The 19,263-nt window shown below is 41.2% G+C and overlaps 1 pseudogene; it reads left to right on the top strand.

Annotated features, from left to right (window-relative positions):
- Positions 1-115: 115 nt before the first annotated feature.
- Positions 116-18,710, top strand: LOC132414237 (growth hormone-inducible transmembrane protein pseudogene; annotated as a pseudogene).
- Positions 18,711-19,263: the final 553 nt, after the last annotated feature.

Raw genomic sequence — 19,263 nt, forward strand, 5'->3', positions numbered from 1 at the left:
CTAAATCCTGCTCCACCCTTTCAGGGAATACTGGGGCATTTCATTTCCTCCAAGCACTCCTCTGCTCCCTCTTTTGTAAGCATGATGCACTTATTGGGAAAGGCAAATGACCGCCATGTGCCTACTGCCTCTGTTCCCCAAGTCCTCTGTAGCAGACAACCCTCGCTCGCTGGTCTCCAGCCAGCACACCTCCCACTGCACCCTAATGCAGCTTCCCATGGTGTCCAATCAGGCACGGCCCCCAGACTGGAGTAGGCAGGTGAGTCAAAACTGTTTGCCACACCAGAGTTAAAAGCTGCACCATTTGCATTTAATCATGAGAGTAAATCATAACAACAAATGCTTGAGCACCAACTATGTACGAGGCCATGAAAGACAGCAGAGAGGGACAAGGTGCTGCCCTGCTTTCCGGAGCTCTTGGTCTAAGCTGGGCAGGTGAACCTATGAGGTGTCGTCTTGCATCATTGGTAGATTGTCAGTACCTTGAGAGCAAGATCCATTGCATCTACCTCTGTATTCCCTCTCACTCTAAGAGCAGAGAACTTAGCACTTAGCCTCAATAAATACAAGACGGCATCATCCACAAAAAAGAAAAAAATCAGAGCCCAAGGCTACATTTCTGAGCATCTGGGCTGAGGCCTTGTCTCACTATCAGGGAGCCCCACCGGCAGTTCTGACACCCAGGCCCAGATCCATTCATCTCTCCTCAATGAGTTACAGAGCTAGGCTTTCTTTCTTACCTGTATCAGGCCTTTATATCCCGTTCTGACAGCCCAGGTCAAGGTAAATGGCACTGAGATTATGTGTCCTACATGGAGCTGATCAAAGTAGCTCGCTGCCTCCTGGGGATCTAGAGGTCCCAGGTCATGGGAAAACTGCCAAACCCCATCATTTTAGAAAAGAAGTCTTTTCTCAGCATTGCTTTGTTTGCCTGACCTGAGCCGAATGCTCCATGTCCACCTACTTGGCGGAAAAGAAATGAGCCAACATTTCAAACTGGCAGGAACTGAGTAAGTTTAAAACCAAGCACCTTCATTTTGACAAAAAAGCAGTCATTCCTTTCCTCCATTAACAGAGCTAAAGAAAAGCCTTTTGCATTTGTCTATGGTTAAATTTCCTGACATCTGAATTATAAGTGTAATCTCATCTCATGCCTGATGCTCACTTGTATCCCTGTAAACACACCACTTGCACACCTGGATACAGCACTTGGGAAAAGAAAACATGTTCCAATCTCTTATCTCAGCTGATTCTCCAACCTACAGAGTGAGACAGGCAAAGAAGGAATTATTTACAATCATGTATGAGGGTCATAGTCAACAGGAACAACAGAGAACAGTGCCCTCTGGTTTGATAGGACCTGACTACACCCACCTGGTGAGGAAGCATACCTCCTCACCGTCCCGTGTCTGCCAAATCTCACCTTGGCTTTTACAGAGCTCCACAAGGACCTCGGCCTAGGGCCGTTCAGGCAACTTGGACTGAGCAACCTGAGGACACACCTTGGAGGCAAAGCTGCTGACTGTATGTGTTGGTAACTGGTGGGTGGCACTGCCCGCACTTAAGAATGTTTGCAGTCAAGTGTTCAGAGGCACTTAGACCTTGTCCAGAGGCGGTAAAAAGCCTGGGGTCAGGTTCCAGATCTGCCACTTACTGGCTTTGTGGACTCAAGCAAGCGACTTTACCCCTCTTTACCAATACTTCATCATAAAATGAGAATAAGAAGGGCAGAAATGGCCCAGGTTTGTTGTTGAGTGTGAATGAGGCAACACATGTAAAACACGTGAGCCAGGGTCTGCATGGAGCTCACATGCATGGATGCTGGCTCAGATGCTGACTCAGTTTACCCTTGTGTCTGTGTTACACGCTTCCCTGGCCTGGCTGCGCCCCGAGAACATCACAGAGCCTGGCACGGAGCAGTTGCTAACAACTCACTATAGGAGCCCTGGGCCAGCGGCCCAGCTCCCCGCCCACCCTGCAGGTCTGCATACTCACAGTGCAGGCATCTCTCCTAGGCAGCGGGGGGTGGCGGGGGCTGGCCTGAGGTCAGCAGCAGCTCCACGCCGAGGGAGACAGCTGCCCCATCCACAGCGGCTCCTACACCTCCTGGACTGCCCAGCAATGTCTATCTACTGCCCATAATAGAACAGAACACTCAAGAGATAAAACAGGGCCCAACTCCCAGGCCCCATGTCACCCCCTACCTCCACTGTGCCTGCAAAGGAGCCGAGCCTGTGGGTCAGGGGCAGGAAGAGGCGGCATTCAGCTCACCAGACGTTTCTCCCCACCATAAAAACCACTCTTTGGGATGAACAACCCTAATTCGCAGTCACCTTTTTTCCAGTGAATGTAATGAGACCATAGGAACATAAATCATTTCGTTCTGAATAAATTCATGAATCAAAGTTTAAAAAAAAGAAATTTAACTGTCAACAAATGACTGGAAAATATACCCTACAAAATGAGAAAGTAGCCCAAGAAAAAGGACCCAGGAAACAGAAGATCCAACACAAGAAGGGAAAAAGTTTCCAGAATGAAGGTAAAGAGACGTCCCAGGATGTTAGTTGGTCATCAAGCCCAGAAACCTACCAAGGTTGGCACAAGAAGTTAGAAAGTTCCAACGTGGGTGACTCCAAGAAAAAAATAGAATTGATAGACTATCAACTGAGAAGTGGCATGCAACTCCAGTAGAGCATATTAGAATGAATTAATGACTGATAACGTGCAAAACAGGCAAATCAAAAAGTAAGGCAATGATTAATGCTGAGGAAAACAAACCCTTATTCAAAAGAGTAACATGTAATTGTGTATTTCTTTGATAAAAAATATACATTTTAATTTTTAAAATATATTTACCAAGGAGCAGAGTCTGCCCAGAAGCCCGATTTCTTTTCTTTTTTTTAAACACTTGATTTTTTAAAAATTGTATATCTTATTTCATTTGCTGACAATGAAAAAAATGATTTAGATTTGTGTATACTAACATCCCTCACTTATACATATACACACGCTTCTTCTACCCCCACCTTCCCAATATTACAATTTGGGGAAATCCAAAATTCAGTGGTAATAACATTATGATCATGTAAACGTTGCCACAACTGTAGCTCAGGAGAAGAGGAGTTGGAAAAGCTGTGCACAGAAAGTCAGTTGGTAAAATAATACCTAAAACTGAAAAAAATCAATATTTTTTCAGCACATTTAGAAATATGGAGATAAAATTCAGATGAGTCAGCTAAGAGTTGAAGGTCTCTGCTCCTGGGGAGCATAACTCAATGTTAGGAAGCAGGACTCCTGCAATCCTATTTTATTTTTTTATAATATGTGTCTGCTTTTCTTTAATAATAATTTTAATTGAAACTTTAAAAAATTATAATCACCAATGTGCTTAGGCTTTCCATCAAACACTTTTTTTTTAGAAAAAATATCTTGAAATTAAAATAAAGATTGATTTGCAAATCAAATAAGGTATTCTGTCAAATTGAAAAAAACAAATAATGCAATATATATTTAAAACTTGGACAAATTACAATCCAGGAATTCAAAACTCTAACCCCACACCATTTGGTCGAGGGAGATTGGCACATGACATTTAACTTTTTTTTTCAGTTTCCTGTTTATCAAAAATTAGACTTGAATAAGTAAAATCCAGATGTTGGAAAAAATAATTTAAAATCTAGTGAAAATATAACACCCCAGCAGTGCTGTCATATGTTTTGTGAGTCGTACTATTAATAGTAGGACATAATAAAAAGAAGACTGGAATCTAGGATTTTAATACTAGATCTGCCACTCAAACATCATTTAATAATGGACTAGTCAATTCCCTGCTCTGTGCTTCACTTTCCATCTGTAAAATGAGGGGATCTTAACTGGGTCATCTCTCAAGTTTCTTTCAAGTCTTACGAGAATACAAAAGATACATTAGGAACATGACAAGAATTTCCTCTTTCTCTACTCATGCACCTCTTAGATTGATTTATATAATTATATGCAGGCACTTGAAAACCCTACAGTCTCCAAGGATCTGACCATCGATCACAGCAAGAAATGCAGTAGTCTTATTTAAGCTAAATCTTAAACAACATCAGCCCCCATGAATTAAGGGTGTGGTGTCAAGAATAATCCAATAAAACTACCATACGACCCAGCAATCCCACTACTGGGCATACACCTTGAGAAAACCATAATTCAAAAAGAGTCATGTACCACAATGTTCATTGCAGCTCTATTTACAATAGCCAGGACATGGAAGCAACCTAAGTGTCCATCAACAGATGAATGGATAAAGAAGATGTGGCACATATATACAATGGAATATTGCTCAGCCATAAAACGAAGCGAAATTGAGTTATTTGTAGTGAGGTGGATGGACCTAGAGACTGTCATACAGAGTGAAGTAAGTCAGAGAGAGAAAAAACAAATACCATATGCTAACACATATATATGGAATCTAAAAAAAAAAAAAAATGGTTCTGAAGAACCTACAGGCAGGACAGGAATAAAGATGCAAGAGGGAGGAGATATGGGGATATATGTATATGTATAGCTGAGGCACTTTGTTATAAAGCAGAAACTAACACACCATTGTAAAGCAATTATACTCCAGTAAAGATGTTTAAAAAAAAAAAAAAAAAAAGAAGAATCCAAAGCACTTCCACTTAGCTTTAGGATCCATTATATATTTTTGGTTTACAGCAAACTCAAATTAACATTTTGGTTTATTCGGGCTGATTTTTAAATTTGTTGACCTAATTACATACTCAACAATCTAGTCTAAAAATACGCCTGGCTTGGTAGAAGAGACACTGTCTTTGAATTCGACATAGTCCTTGAATTTCTAAAGGCTGGTTCACACAGAGACCTAGTTGACATGGTAATAAAAGAGACTTTTGTAGTGTGTGTCCTGCTCACAAGTTCCTCTTCCCTGAGAACAGTTCTCCACTCTGATTCTCCAAGCTACGTTTTAGTTACATAACCACTGTTCAGGACTCACTTGATTGGCAGTGGCCGAGCACCAGAGCCAAAATGAGCCAATCAGAGCTCTGTAACTTGAGAGAGTGAAATCTCAATGTGGGTTTGGGTTCAGTTATATGAAAACTACATAAATTTGAGAACTGGGGCACAGCCATTGTCGTATGAGTAGAAGTAGCAGAGATAGTTGATTTGCAAAGACAGACCAAAAAAAAAAGAAAAAGAAAAGAATTTGCAGAAAGAAATGAAAACAAAATATAGATAAAGCCTGTTTCCTGGGCTTCCCTTGGCCTTCTTAATCCCTTTTGAGTCACAGCTGCATTCCTGTCACTGGATCCCAGGTCATTATATTAAATTCTTCCTTCTTGCTTAGACTAACTAGAAACAATTTCTATCATTAGCAGCAAAAAAAATTTGCTACTGTTAAATTGACTTTTTCAACTGAATTGAAAATTGTAATGAGGAAATCTTTTGGATTACTTTTTTTTTTCTTTTTTTCTGAATTAATCTGTCATTTGCTCAGACACAAAGTGGCTGGGTATCACAGAGCCCCAGATTATTAAAAGATGATTGTGCATTTAGAAATTTTGTCTTATTTTCCATGCTAGTCTCTATTCTATAAAGTTTAAGCTTTAGTGTATAACTAAGATGATATACTGCACTTATCAGGTTAATAGAGGGTCATAGCAGTGGAACTTTTTATTGGAATGTCCAGCTGCATTCCTGAATCAGTCACAGGTGAATCCATAATAATTAATTACTTTCTAAAAGCAATGGCAAAATGTTCCTACTAACATATGAATAAAATAACCACGGAGCCCCTTGCCTGCTATTTGTTGACTACTTCCAGATAGCTGCAAAACACATGCCCCCTTCTGCAAAAATGGAAACTCCAAAACCCTTCAGATAAAGGGGAGCAGATGCCATAATGCAAAGTGCACCAAAATGAGTGTCAGCTGATGTGAATCCAAGGCTTTACAACTGTCCTCGCCTCTGTGGATCTTAGACTCTTCACCTCATTTGGAATAGAAAAAATCCAACATGAAACCCATAGGCCAAATGAAGCCCAATACACCACCTGCTAATGCCTCCCTTTCTTGAAGGGAAACTTTGTTTTTTTCTTCCAAGAAATGTTGTTAAGTGCTTAGAAGAGTGCCTGACAAATAGGAATGCTCAATTAATTATAGCCATTGTTGCTATTATTTTTACTATCCTGAGGATATTTTTAACAGACTAGCTAGTTATGGGTGTCCCACTGCTAGTATGTTTGACTGCTACCAACTATAAATTTCACAAGATTTGTTGGACAAGTTTGTAACAGTAATCAAAGCTGAATATATTTAATGATAGTATTTTGAGACATTCAAGTTCAATTTCACTAAAAGAATAATTAAATTGGATCAACTTAAAGGATTATTGAATAAGGAAGAATAGGGCTGACTAAAGCTTGCAGGTAGCACCTGACTCATTTTGGGGTCATGGCCAATATTGATGCTACAAGAAAACTTACCATTATAGCCTTTTCATATCATGAGGAAAAACTGTTGAAAACATGTGGACAAAGGAAAGGAAAAGACATAGATATAACCTATTTGACTGAGTTCTAATATTGCTTCCAAATTAGACATTGTGGGCTTCCATGTTTTCAGCTCTAGAAAATTCTGAGCCTAGAAAGCAACTATTTCTATGGTTACCCAGAAGCAGAAAGCTACTGCTCAGAACAGATTGTGGTCTCTTCTGCACACCTGCCAAATAGCATCAGATCAGAGGAGATGCTGTTCATTTAGAAAAATACATGCCTTGTGTTGAACCTCACTGTGAATGTCCACCCCCACCCCACCTCAGGCCATAATCTGGAAGGATATGAAAAATTAGAAGTGAATTGCTCGACACAGTTAAGTGAGAAGAACTTTGAATCTCAGCAGGCAACCCAGGCAGGATGATAGGAAGGGATAAACAGAAGACATGAGCCACAAAAAGGAAGGCCAGCCCACCACATCACCTCCATATAACAGCCAATAGCAGGGAATTTTAGGAAAATAAATCTAATGCTCATTTTTAAATTGTGTCTTCATGATGCTATGCTGTGCTCCCTTCAGTTCCCACAAAGCTTCAATAAAAAATAAAAAGAAAGTAGAAACCAAGAACAGTATTTAGAAAGCACATTGCAGAATTTTTTTCGGCAAAAATCCACAGGTGGGATTTTCCATAGCAATATCTTATTTGGATTTTAAAATAAACATTGACTCCAGAAGGTGAGGGGACTCGGGGGTACACACAACCGATAGTTGGGTTGCATATGAATGACCTACCCCTACACAATGGAGAAATATTTCTTCCACATGCCAGCAAATATCTCAGTGTCTTTAACTTTATCTTACCATTGTCTGATTTGTTTAGCTCTTACTTGGGTCCCATTCAGGACTATTGTGTTCTCTTAGCTTATTATTATGGCTACCTTCCACTTCTTAAACAACCATGTCTCCTATGGGTCCATGTTTACGTAAAACAGGGATCGAGTACTGATATGCAGCCAGAATAAAAGCAGTCCATACAAGATAGGGTTGGATTTCAAAGGAAAAAATAATTTGTTTTTTTCCTTCTGCATTCATTTCTCTCTGTATGTAACCAATGTGAAATAACATTCCCACTTTATCAAGACCAAAAGTTAGGTGCCAAGAAATTCATTTATTCCACCAACATTTATTGCCCTCAGTTGTATGACTGATACCGCTAGGAGGCAGGGCCATAAAGATAAATACAAAATGGGCACAATTTAATTAGGGAAAGAGAAATGAAAACAGAAGTGGAGGCCTGTGTGTATAGTACAGTAAGAAAATGTAAGGAGGTTTAAAGGACTGTGGCTTGGGGAGGTGCAAAAAGTCCAAAAGAAGATGGTAACTGGAACAAGTTTTGAAGAATTCATGGGAGTTCACCAAGCCAATAGGAGGGAAAGGGCATTGCCAGAAGGCTGGGGCATGAACCTATGAGCTACCACCCCTCCAAGAGGAAACAACAAGAAGCTTGATATGTAGGGAAATCAGTTGGCAGGAGAAAAGGGAAAGGCAGGCAGTGTTGGGATTCTGAAGGTCCTTACGTGACTGAGATGTTCTGCCTTGAATCCATGAATGATGGAGATCCAGCTTAATAAAGACCAGGGTGATGAAGAGGATTGTTGCTTTAAAAGGGTGGGTTGGAAGGAAATAGAAATGGAATCTGGAACTCCAGAAGACCTGAACTATGATGATGACTGTAGGGGAGAAGGAACATTATATTCTTATTAGTGGCCAGGCCCAAATGGGATACCTCTGCTTTATTCCCTGAGCCTGGCTGCCTACATGGACTGTTAAACTTGCCCAAGGGAGGAAGGGGAAAAAAATCACTTTTTCTTTTTTCCTGGACAATTCCCAAATGAGGAGCTCTATATCCAAGCAATTTTTTCTGCTTTCCTGCATTTTTTTAACATCTTTATTGGAGTATAATTGCTTTACAATGGTGTGTTAGTTTCTGCTTTATAACAAAGTGAATCGGTTATACATATACATATGTTCCCATATCTCCTCACTCTTGCGTCTCCCTCCCTCCCACCCTCCCTATCCCACCCCTCTAGGTGGTCACAAAGCACCGAGCTGATCTCCCTGTGCCATGCGGCTGCTTCCCACTAGCTGTCTATTTTACGTTTGGTAGTGTATATATGTCCATACCACTGTTTCACTTTGTGCCAGCTTACCCTTCCCCCTCCCCATGTCCTCAAGTCCATTCTCTAGTAGGTCTGCGTCTTTATTCCCGTCTTACCCCTAGGTTCTTTATGACCTTTTTTTTCCCCTTAGATTCCATATAGTTCTACAACCTCTTAGATTTCCATCCCAATTGCTAAGCAGAAAACTTTCTGTCCCCACTAAGATTTAGACGACTAAAGTGAGGACCCCAGGGCTTGGCCTGTAAATGGCAGTGAAGGGATGAAATCAACTCCAGTCTGAGGTTCTGAGCTCAGAAGGCAACACTAAGTTCACATCCCTGAGCTGAAGTGATCTGCAATCCTCACCACCCTCCTCAAACCACCACCACTGACGTCTACTGCCCCTGACAATCTCGGGAAAACCAAGTTGTATTCCTACCATCTTTACATGCAATCCATCCAAATGATCTTTGGCCAAATCCCAGTGGAGTGTAGAGATTCTTGTGAAGGATTTGTGAAATTTTGTTGTTTTTCGATCAAACATTCTCATTTTGTTTCTCTTCCTTCATTCGGGCTTTGGGGGAGAGCTCAGCTTTCAGTTTGATGGTGAGTTATCAGTTAAACCCCTCGTCTCCAAAGGGCTGTCTTGGAGTCTTTTACGAATGACGTTGGAAACAGTCTCAGTTGATTCAACAAGGTGGACAACGATATCCTCAATGAAGACTCATGTGCTATAGCGGGTCTGTATCTACACATGCTAATTTATTTAGGAGGAAAAGTTGGGTTTAAATATTGGATAAAATACTTTTAATATGAAATTAGTTATGACTTGTTGGATGAAACTCAACTGATTATTTTCAAAACCAACCAGACTTTAAAATAAAATAACCATATTCTCTTTTTTAACATCTGTGTATGGATATCTCTTGTGTACTGCAGTTAGAGGAAACCTGAAAAGGATGGTTTCAACCAATTCTTCCTCTATTTCTTTGGAATAAATATTAATATATGTGAGTCGTCCTCATGCAATTTTAAAGAGTGCCAGAAAGACCAGAACAAACATCTGAAAGAATCCCCTAAAGGTGCAAATGAGGCCACTAAAAACCACAGAGGTTGACACGCAATGTCACACAGGAAGTAAGTGTCAGAGCTTGAATTCTACCCAGATGTCCTGGTTTCTTTGTCCAAATCTTTTTAGCTACATTTCTTCTTTTAAAAAAAAAAAATTATTTATTTATTTATTTACTTATTTATTTATTTATTTATTTATTTATTTATTTATTTATATGTCTTAGGTTTACAACAAAATTCAGAGGAAAGTACAGAGATGTCCTGTATACCCCCAGCTCTCACATGTGCAGAGCCTGTCCCATTATCAACATCACTCACCAGAGTGGTACATTTTTTACTAAGGATAAACCTACACTAACACATCATAGTCACCCAAAGTCGATTATTTACCTTAGAGTTCACTCTTGGTGTTATACATTCTATAGGTTTAGATGAATATATAATGCCATGTAGTCATCATTATAATATCATAAAGAGTATTTTCACTGACCTAAAAATCCTCTGTGTTCTGCCTATTCACTCCTCCCCCAAACCTCACCCCTAGTAATGACTGACCTTTTAACTCTCTCCATAGTTTTGCCTTTTCCAGAATGTCATATAGTCGAAATCATATCATATGTAGACTTTTCAGATCGGCTTCTTTCACTTAGTAACATGCATTTAAGGTTCTTCCCTGTCTTTTCATGGCTTGATAGCTCATTTCTCTTTAGCACTGAATAACATTCCCGAACTACACTCAGCAGGGGGCCAGACTATGCTTCCCTGATCAGACTGTGCTGCCGATTTGGTTCTGCAGACAGGCAGAGTTGCTGGTTGGGGCTAGACTTTGTCTCTGCAGGTAGGGACTGGGTCTGCCAAGACCCCAGTGCTGGTTTTTGCAAGTCCCTCCCCCTTCTCTGTCGCAGATTCCCTGTGGTCAAGCCCCACAGAGTCCCTGCAATCCTCATGGGGGCTCCCAAGAAGTGACCCACAACACCTGAGGTGTGGAGTCTGGATGTCCCCCATATGATCCAGCAATCCCACTCCTGGGCATATATCCATGCAAAACTATAATTCAAAAAGAAACATGCACCCTTATGTTCACAGCAGCACTATTCACAATAGCCAAGACATGGAAACAACCTAAATGTCCATCGACAGATGAATGGATAAAGATGTGGTATATATATACAATGGAATACTACTCAGCCATTAAAAAGAATGAAATTATGCCATTTGTAGCAACATAGATACAACTAAAGATTATCATACTAAGTGAAGTAAGTCAGAAAGACAAATACCATATGATATCACTTATATGTGGAATCTAAAATATGGCGCCAATGAACCTATCTGCAAAACAGAAACAGACCCACAGACATAGAGAACAGACTGGTGGTTGCCAAGGGGGAGAGGGTTGGGGAGGGATGGAGTGGGAGGTTGAAGTTAGCAGATGTAAGCTATTATATATAGCATGGATAAACAAGGTCTTACTGTATAGCTCAGAGAACTATATTCAGTATCCTATGATAAACCATAATGGAAAAGAATATTTTTAAGAATTATATATATGTATAACTGAATCACTTTACTGTACAGCAGAAATTAACACAACATTGTAAATCAACTATACTCCAATAAAAATAATAAATAAATAAATAAGAATCGCCTGCCTTCATCCTCAGGCAAGTCTAAGAAAATACAATTTCCCTGACAGGTTACCTTAGTCAACAATAAGACAAGATGTGGGAGAAAGAACCACAGACTGAGGAGAATTGAGATCCAACAGGCTGAGTGCCCTTAGGCCTCTGAGCTGTTTACAGAGTTAGTGAACTGCACTAAATGACCTTCGTCTCTCCTTTCTCTGACATTCCCTGTCTTCTGGAAAAATATGGCTCATTGCATCCTGGCCAAATACAAAATGTTTGTACTTGGACCATATTCACAGGAGTTGATGGCTCTGAATAAACCAGAGAATCCCTACCAGCAGAAAAATGTCATTTCTGGCTGTGGCAGCTTTGGTCTCTGAATTTTCCACAGCACCAGAGATAATGGCCCAGACAATTTTCCTTTTCTCTGCCTCTCATGTTTTATGGCAATAAAAAGCCTACTGGAGACGGTACATAATGTAAATGCAGCAGAATCCCAATCCATCCCTGCAACACACTCCCACCACCATTTTAATCTACAAATCTGCCAAATTACACATCAACCAAAAGACACGTTGAGTTTATTACGAGATCCAGAGGATAGCTTCTTCACAAATGATTTCATTTTTCAGGCTTTCAATACAATGAGCTGAAGTGAGCCAGCCAACTCAGGTGAGTAGAGAAGGGATCCTTGAAATTTGTGGTGTCTGGGACATGCCCCACAGATAATCTAGCAAGTGCATCATGAAGCAAAAACAGTTTCTGTAAATTGAGAAGACAGAGTATGAAGAGGGGAGAGAAGGGACATTGATGCAGACTATGAGAGGTCATGTGGGGAAAATTAGTCTATTTTCTCAGCTGCTGCCAAAAAATGTCACTTGTGTTATAAAGAAATGGAAAATGAGAAAACTCCATTATCATCCAAAAACCACTTGTCCATTTCCTGCTCCATGTGAGAAGGAATATTGGACCATAAACCCGATTTACACGGGGCTGTGGTCTTCTGGCGCCCTCTACTGTCATGGAGGGAGACTGCAGCCGCCTGCACTGAGGAAGAAAATGACGCCAATCTAGAATCTGGCCCTGGGCCTGAGAATCAATAAACTGTTAGATAATGAGAAGAGAGAAAAGAAGAAAGGAGTGTGAGAGGGAGAGAGTGTTCATGAAATTCTCAAGTTCCTTCCAAGGCTTGAATCAAGGTTGAGTCCATACCCAGAAGAGAGCCCTGCTCTCCTGAGTCCCACAGAGCTGGGTGATGAAATGGGTGAAATGCCTAGAAATGCTTAACAGAGGGCAGCTCTTGACATCAGATAGGTGCTTGATGAATGAAAAAGGGGGAAAATTATATATATATATATATATATATATATATATATATATATATAGAGAGAGAGAGAGAGAGAGAGAGAGAGAGAGAGAGAGAGAGAGAGAGAGGGAGAGAGAGAGAGAGAGAGAGAGAGAGAGAGAGAGAGGGAGAGATTGTAACTGGCCAAAACTGCCTCCCTCCAGCTCATCATTGTAACAGAAATGTCTGACTCTGTCACTCATCTAAATGTTTTTCATAAATTGTATCAATCCTCCACATATTTTCAAAAGTCTTTATGTTTGAACTACTGACAAAGGTAACAAGAAGTACTGTAATTTGAATTTTTATGGAGCCTTATAAATTCTCAATTGTTCTATAAAGTATTTGTTGTATTTGGGTCATTTAAATACAGAAACCTTAGAACCTGGTGTGCCTGGATCAGGGAATTTCTAATTTAGGGCTGGATAGGAAATGTCTACTCCTCATAACCATAAGAGGTATCATTTTTCAGTTTGTTTCATTTTACCTAAAACTGTTTGTGTCACAATAGATCATAGGCCACCGCTGATTGAACAAGCACTACTGGTATCACCCCACTACCTGTGAAATAGAGGCTGCTAACTGATGAGTGAAAGGTGTTATAAGATGGCTTTCACACTCCTCAGCAAATACTTGGTTCAGTGCCAGGAGGGTTGAGAGCTCTCTGACTGCCTTGACAATTACTAGAATGTAGCAGTTAGGTAAATGAGGCTGCAGTAACAAGTAGGCCCCTCCAATAAGCTCTTTTCTTGCTCATGTCACAGTCTCAAGGTGATGTCCCCTCTCAGAAGCGAGTGCCCCACATGGTGATTCAGGGGCCCAGGTTTCTTCCATCTTGTGGCTCTGCCATTCTGCAGGGTCAAAGCAGCAGCATCCTTGTCCAGTCCTGGAAGAGACAAGACCAGAGATGGCTTCCATCCTTTGTGCTCAAGTCCCACTGGCTAGAGCTCAGGCATAAATCCACATCTAACTGCAGTGGTCCAGCTGCATGCCCAAGAAGAACACAGAATTTGGTGAACAACAAAGTTCTAGGCTGTGGCTACCAGAACTTTGGAGGTCAATTTGTGTTCTCCCTTCTGGTAACTCATGCTATTTATATCCCTCATTATTATAAATCCCTCATTTTAATCCATCACAACACTTCTAAATGCTAGCACTAACATTTACAAGTTGTGTCACTTTGGACAAACTACATAGTACCTCTAAGATACATATTTCCCTCATCTATAAAATAGTGATAATGATATTACTTATAGATAGTACTTATATATTGTAGGGAATAAATGAGCTAGTGTATATAATGCATTCAGCACGGTGCTAGCTGTTAACTAGAATGACCACATTTATTATTTCCTTCTTCTGTTTTGACTGTTTTTCCAAATCAAAGAACATCAATAAATCTCTATTTTCGTTATGTTCAAAGTATCATATGGAGTAGATATTTTATCCCTGCCCTCAATGAATTAAACCTATTTTGAAGATGAGACATAAAACTGGTGAAAAGTAAAGCCTTAAGAATATTTATACAGAATATTGAGCCAAAGATAGAAAAATTTCAATTAAAAAGTATGTGATTAATTCTCAAATTAGTTGTGGGTACAATGAAATTTTCAGAAGGGAGAGTTAATGTAAGATCTTATGGGGGAGGTAAGGTTTGGATTTGGTCTTCAAGAGTAGATTCTAGATAAGGATAATAGGTAAGAATGAGGACAGAAGGCACTATAGGAAACTAGAATGACCTAAGGGGAAAAAAAAAAAAAAGGCAAAGACCAAGAAAGCAGGGATATGGGGGAGGGGGAGGAGAGCAAGGAACAGTTGATAGACAAGATGATACAATTTTTCTAAATGTATGAGAATAATAAAAATAAAGCTGGAAATATAGGTTTGTGCTAACAGAAGCTAAGCTAAGAACTTGTCCTTGTAGGCCAGTGACTAGCAAATCTAAGTGTGCAGGGAAAGCCTTTTGCAGGCAGGGGAAGATCTATAAAAGGGGGTGGAGTGCAGGAGTTAAAAGCACGGGCTCCAGAGACACTGCCTAATTCAAACCTGGGCTCTGCCACTTAAAACATATGACCGGGCTTCCCTGGTGGCGCAGTGGTTGAGAGTCTGCCTGCCGATGCAGGGGACACGGGTTCGCGCCCCGGTCCGGGAAGATCCCACGTGCCGCGGAGTGGCTGGGCCCGTGAGCCATGGCCGCTGCGCCTGCGCGTCCTGAGCCTGTGCTCCGCAACGGGAGAGGCCACAGCGGTGAGAGGCCCGCGTACCGCAAAAAAAAAAAAAAAATATATATATATATATATATGACCTTGGGCAACTTTGTCAACCTGTCTCTCAGTTTTCTCATCTGTAAAATGAGGTGATAAACTTTCACAGAGCTATTGTGAGTATTGGATGACTCCATGCACGCATGGGAATCATTGGAAGAGGACCTGGCACATGGTAGGGCAGCATTGGTATCAATGGTGATGACAATGATAGTCGTGGTCTGCCCCTAAGGGGAGCCTTCATTATTCTAGGATTGAAGTCAACCTAGCTCTATACAATTGCTACTGGTAGGACACCTTTCTTTCTCAGTAATCATGAACTCTCTAGAACCACTGGGCCTTTAGAAACCTTTAATGAGCTTGTTTCCATTTGGCTTCATATATACAAGTAGACCCAGGCATTTGTAAGTCCAACTCAAAATATCAGTTTTCCCTGAAGTTAGGTATATTCATTTGCTAGGGTTGCCATAACAATACCACAGACTGGGTGATTTAAACCACAGAATTTTTCTTCTCACAACTGGAGGCCAGAAGTTCAAGACCAAGGGCTTGGCAGGTTTGGTTTCTCCTGAGGCCTCTCTCCTTGGCTTACAGATGGCCGCCTTCTTACTGAGTCCTCACATGGCCTTTCCCCTGTGTGCACATCCCTGGTGTCTCCCCGTGTGTCCAAATTTCCTCTTATAAACACAACAGCCATATTGGATGAGGGCCCACCCTCATGACCTCATTTTCGTTTAATCACCTCTCTAAGGACCCTTTCTCCAAACACAGTCACATTCTGAAGTACTGGGGGTTGGGGTTTCATCATATGAATTTGGGGGGACACAGTCAATTCAACCCACAACACCCAGCTAGGATCTTTCTCCTCATTATAATATTTTCTCCAGTCCCCTGTCACGGAGGTCTCTTTTCATGACCATTATCTCATAATAAAGAGTCTGAGACTTTACCAAGAAAGCCAAGAAGTGTACTTGGGGTGACCATCCCCAGATACATACTCAGTGCTTCCTGTGCCGTATTCTGGGCAGTGTGCCTGGATCCAGCCATACACGGAACAACCGGCCTGCCCTGGTGAAGCTTGCATTCTAATAGGGGTGCCATAATCTAACAAAATACATGGCAGCAGTTGGAGTGAGTCAGATGTGAACAAGTGCCATGGAGAAAACGAAAGAAGAATAAGGGAGAAGGGGAGTACCCTGGACAGGGGGATGACTGACTACCTTATAAGGAGGGGTCATGGGAAGCCCCTCTCCTAGGGTCACATTTTAGCAGTGACTTGAGGAAGTCAGGGAACAAGCCATGCGGATAACTGGAGGAGGAACACTTCAGGCCGACAGAACATCAAGAGCTAAGATCCTGAGCTGGGAGTGACTAGAAACATCAATGTGGCTGGAGCAGAACAGGTGAGGGAGGAAGTGTTTGGAAATGAGAGGAGAGGTAGGTCAGGTCCCCTGTGTGGTGCCTTGCTGTCATTGTAGGGATGTTGGCTTTTGCTGGAGTGAAATGAGAAGTCACTAGAAGGTTTTTTTTAATTAATTTTTATTGGAGTATAGTTGCTTTACAGTGTTGTGTTAGTTTCTACTGTACAGTAAAATGAATCAGTTATACATATACATACATCCCCTCTTTTTTGGATTTCCTTCCCATTTAGGTCACCACAGTGCATTAAGTAGAGTTCCCTGTGCTATATAGTATGTTCTCATTAGTTATCTATTTTACACGTAGTATCAAGAGTGCATATATCTCACTAGAAGGTTTTGAGCATGGTCTGATTTGTTTTTAAAGGCTCCACTCAGATTATTGTGTTGAGAATAGACTGGCTGAGGGAGTGGGGAAGGGTGAGTGAGTAGGTCAACTAGTTACAATTGTCAGTAACAGTAAAGTAGAAGCAGTGAAGTTAGTAAGAAAGGTTTAGATTCTTGATGTTTCGAATGTAGAACAACCAGGAATTTCTGTTATTCCATCTGGTGCTCATAACTCCCTCTAGATTGCCTTTGGCATCCTGCCAATCAGCACTATCAAGGTTTCAGTTGCACTGAGCTTTCTCTGTATCCTGGAGCTAAGTGTACAGCTTAAATCCATGCATAGACTCCCAAGTTCAATCTCCATATCAAAATAAATGAGCACTAACATTACATAAATCCTACATAGGAAACTGGATAAAGTAGGCATCTTTAACCATCTATATTCTGATCACAGGTTATAAAAAGTCCAAAGCCAAAAGGAATGCAGAATGCCTCCAGATGGTATCATATTCGGATAAAGAAATATAAAATGTCATCATGCATGTGAAACACTTCTAACCAGAAAAGGAAAAGACAGCAGAAGAGAGGAAGGCAGACCAGGAAAGTGATAAAATTTGCTAACCCTAAAAGTGGGTGACTGGCATGGTGCAACAGTTCTTGTCAATACTTTTGAAAGCAAGCTGCAAAATTGTTCTCCAATTGCTGACGTTAAGAAGTTGTTTCTTGAGTTTTTCCTATTTAAGATGAAGACTTCAGCATAGTTCTACTCATCTTTTCCTTCCCTGATTTCTGTTCATATAGCCTGAGAGTTTAGCTCAACACAATTTTTATTAAGTAAAAATTATCGAGTAAGAGGCGGGCGGAGGGCACGGGAAGTGCGCCTGGTTGCCTTTCGCCGCCCGGAACGCGAACTGCGCATTTCAGATCTGCTTGGTAAACCAGGTGCACCACCATACTGGCCACAAGACTTGTGTGTCTCTGGACACTACCTTCCAGAGTTTTCCTCCCAGCTTTCACCAAGGCCTCCCCTGTTGTGAAGAATTCCATCACGAAGAATCGATGGCTCTTCACACCCAGCAGGGAATATGCCACCAAGACAGGACTTGGGATCTGGCATGGGAAAACTGGCCAAGGACTCAAAAGAGGCAGCTTTGGAACCATCATTGGAAAAAAATATTTAAAATTGATCAGATGAGATGTTTTATTGCTAGAGGGGCTGCTGTCTGTTTTGGTGTTCTGTGCTACTGTGGCTTGGAAATGTCTAATGAGATTGGCGCTATTGAAAAGGCTATCATTTGTCCTCAGTATGTGAAGGGTAGAATTCATTCCACCTATATGTACTTAGAAGGAAGTATTGGTTTAACAGCTTTGTCTGCCCTGGCAGTGAGCAGAGCTCCTGCTCTCATGAACTTGGTGATGAGAGGCTCTTGGGTGACAACTGGTGCAACCTTTGATTGCACCAGTTGTCATGCAGCCATGATTGGAGCTGGAATGCTGGTATAGTCGGTATCATATGACAGGAGCCCAGGCCCAAAGCATCTTGCTTGGTTATTACTTTCTGGTGTGATGTGTGCAGTGGTGGCTCCTCTGATGATATTAGGGGGGCCTCTTCTCATCAGAGATGCATGGTACACGGCTGGCACTGTGGGACGCCTCTCCACTGTGGCCATGTGTGTGCCCAGTGAGAAGTTTCTGAACATGGGAACACCACTGAGCATGGGCCTGGGTCTCGTCTTTTTGTCCTCACTGGGATCTATGTTTCTTCCACCTACCACTGTGGCTGGTGCCACTCTGTACTCAGTGGCAATTTAGGGTGGATTCGTTCTTTTCAGCATGTTTCTTCTGTATGACACACAGAAAGTAATCAAGCATGCATAAGAGTACCAGTGTATGGGGTTAAAATGTGATCCCATCAGTTCAATGCTGGGAGTCTACATGGATACATTATACATATTTATGTGAGTTGCCAGTATTCTAGCAACTGGAGGCAACAGAAGGAAGTGAAGTGACCAGCTTCTGACTTCCTTAATACATCAGATATCTGGCTTGTTTAATAGGGGCAGATATTTGTTAAATGGTGCAAGCAGCTTTCATGGAAGTTTAGAAGATAAGAACTTGTCAGCATGTTTCAAGTGCTCCAATAATGTGATGCTTCAGGTCTGCTTTTTCTTCTGGAGAATAAATTCAGTAGTTCTATTCCAAATAGCACTCACATTTTCAATTCTCACATTTGAGTAATTCTAAAATGCTCTAATGAGTGTGAAAACCAAGGTTTGTGTTGCAGGAAGTTAAGTATTTTATCTATTTTTAAATTTATTTGGTTAGGTGAAACTTAGCAAACTTGTGTACCTCCTTTTTTTTTTTTTTTTGAAGGTGGACTATTAACAAGTAATGTCACAAGCGACATAGGGGTTTGGTAAAGGGACCAGAGAGAAGTAAAGGGTCACCTGCATTCTTTCTTTGAATGCTGAGAACTTAGCACTTACGCAATTGTGGTGAGTCAGTGGGGGGGGTTGGACATTTGGAAACAAGTCATGGTTGTACATCTGCTGAACTT

This window comes from Delphinus delphis, chromosome 19, assembly GCF_949987515.2.
Source record: "Delphinus delphis chromosome 19, mDelDel1.2, whole genome shotgun sequence".
NCBI lineage: Eukaryota > Metazoa > Chordata > Mammalia > Artiodactyla > Delphinidae > Delphinus > Delphinus delphis.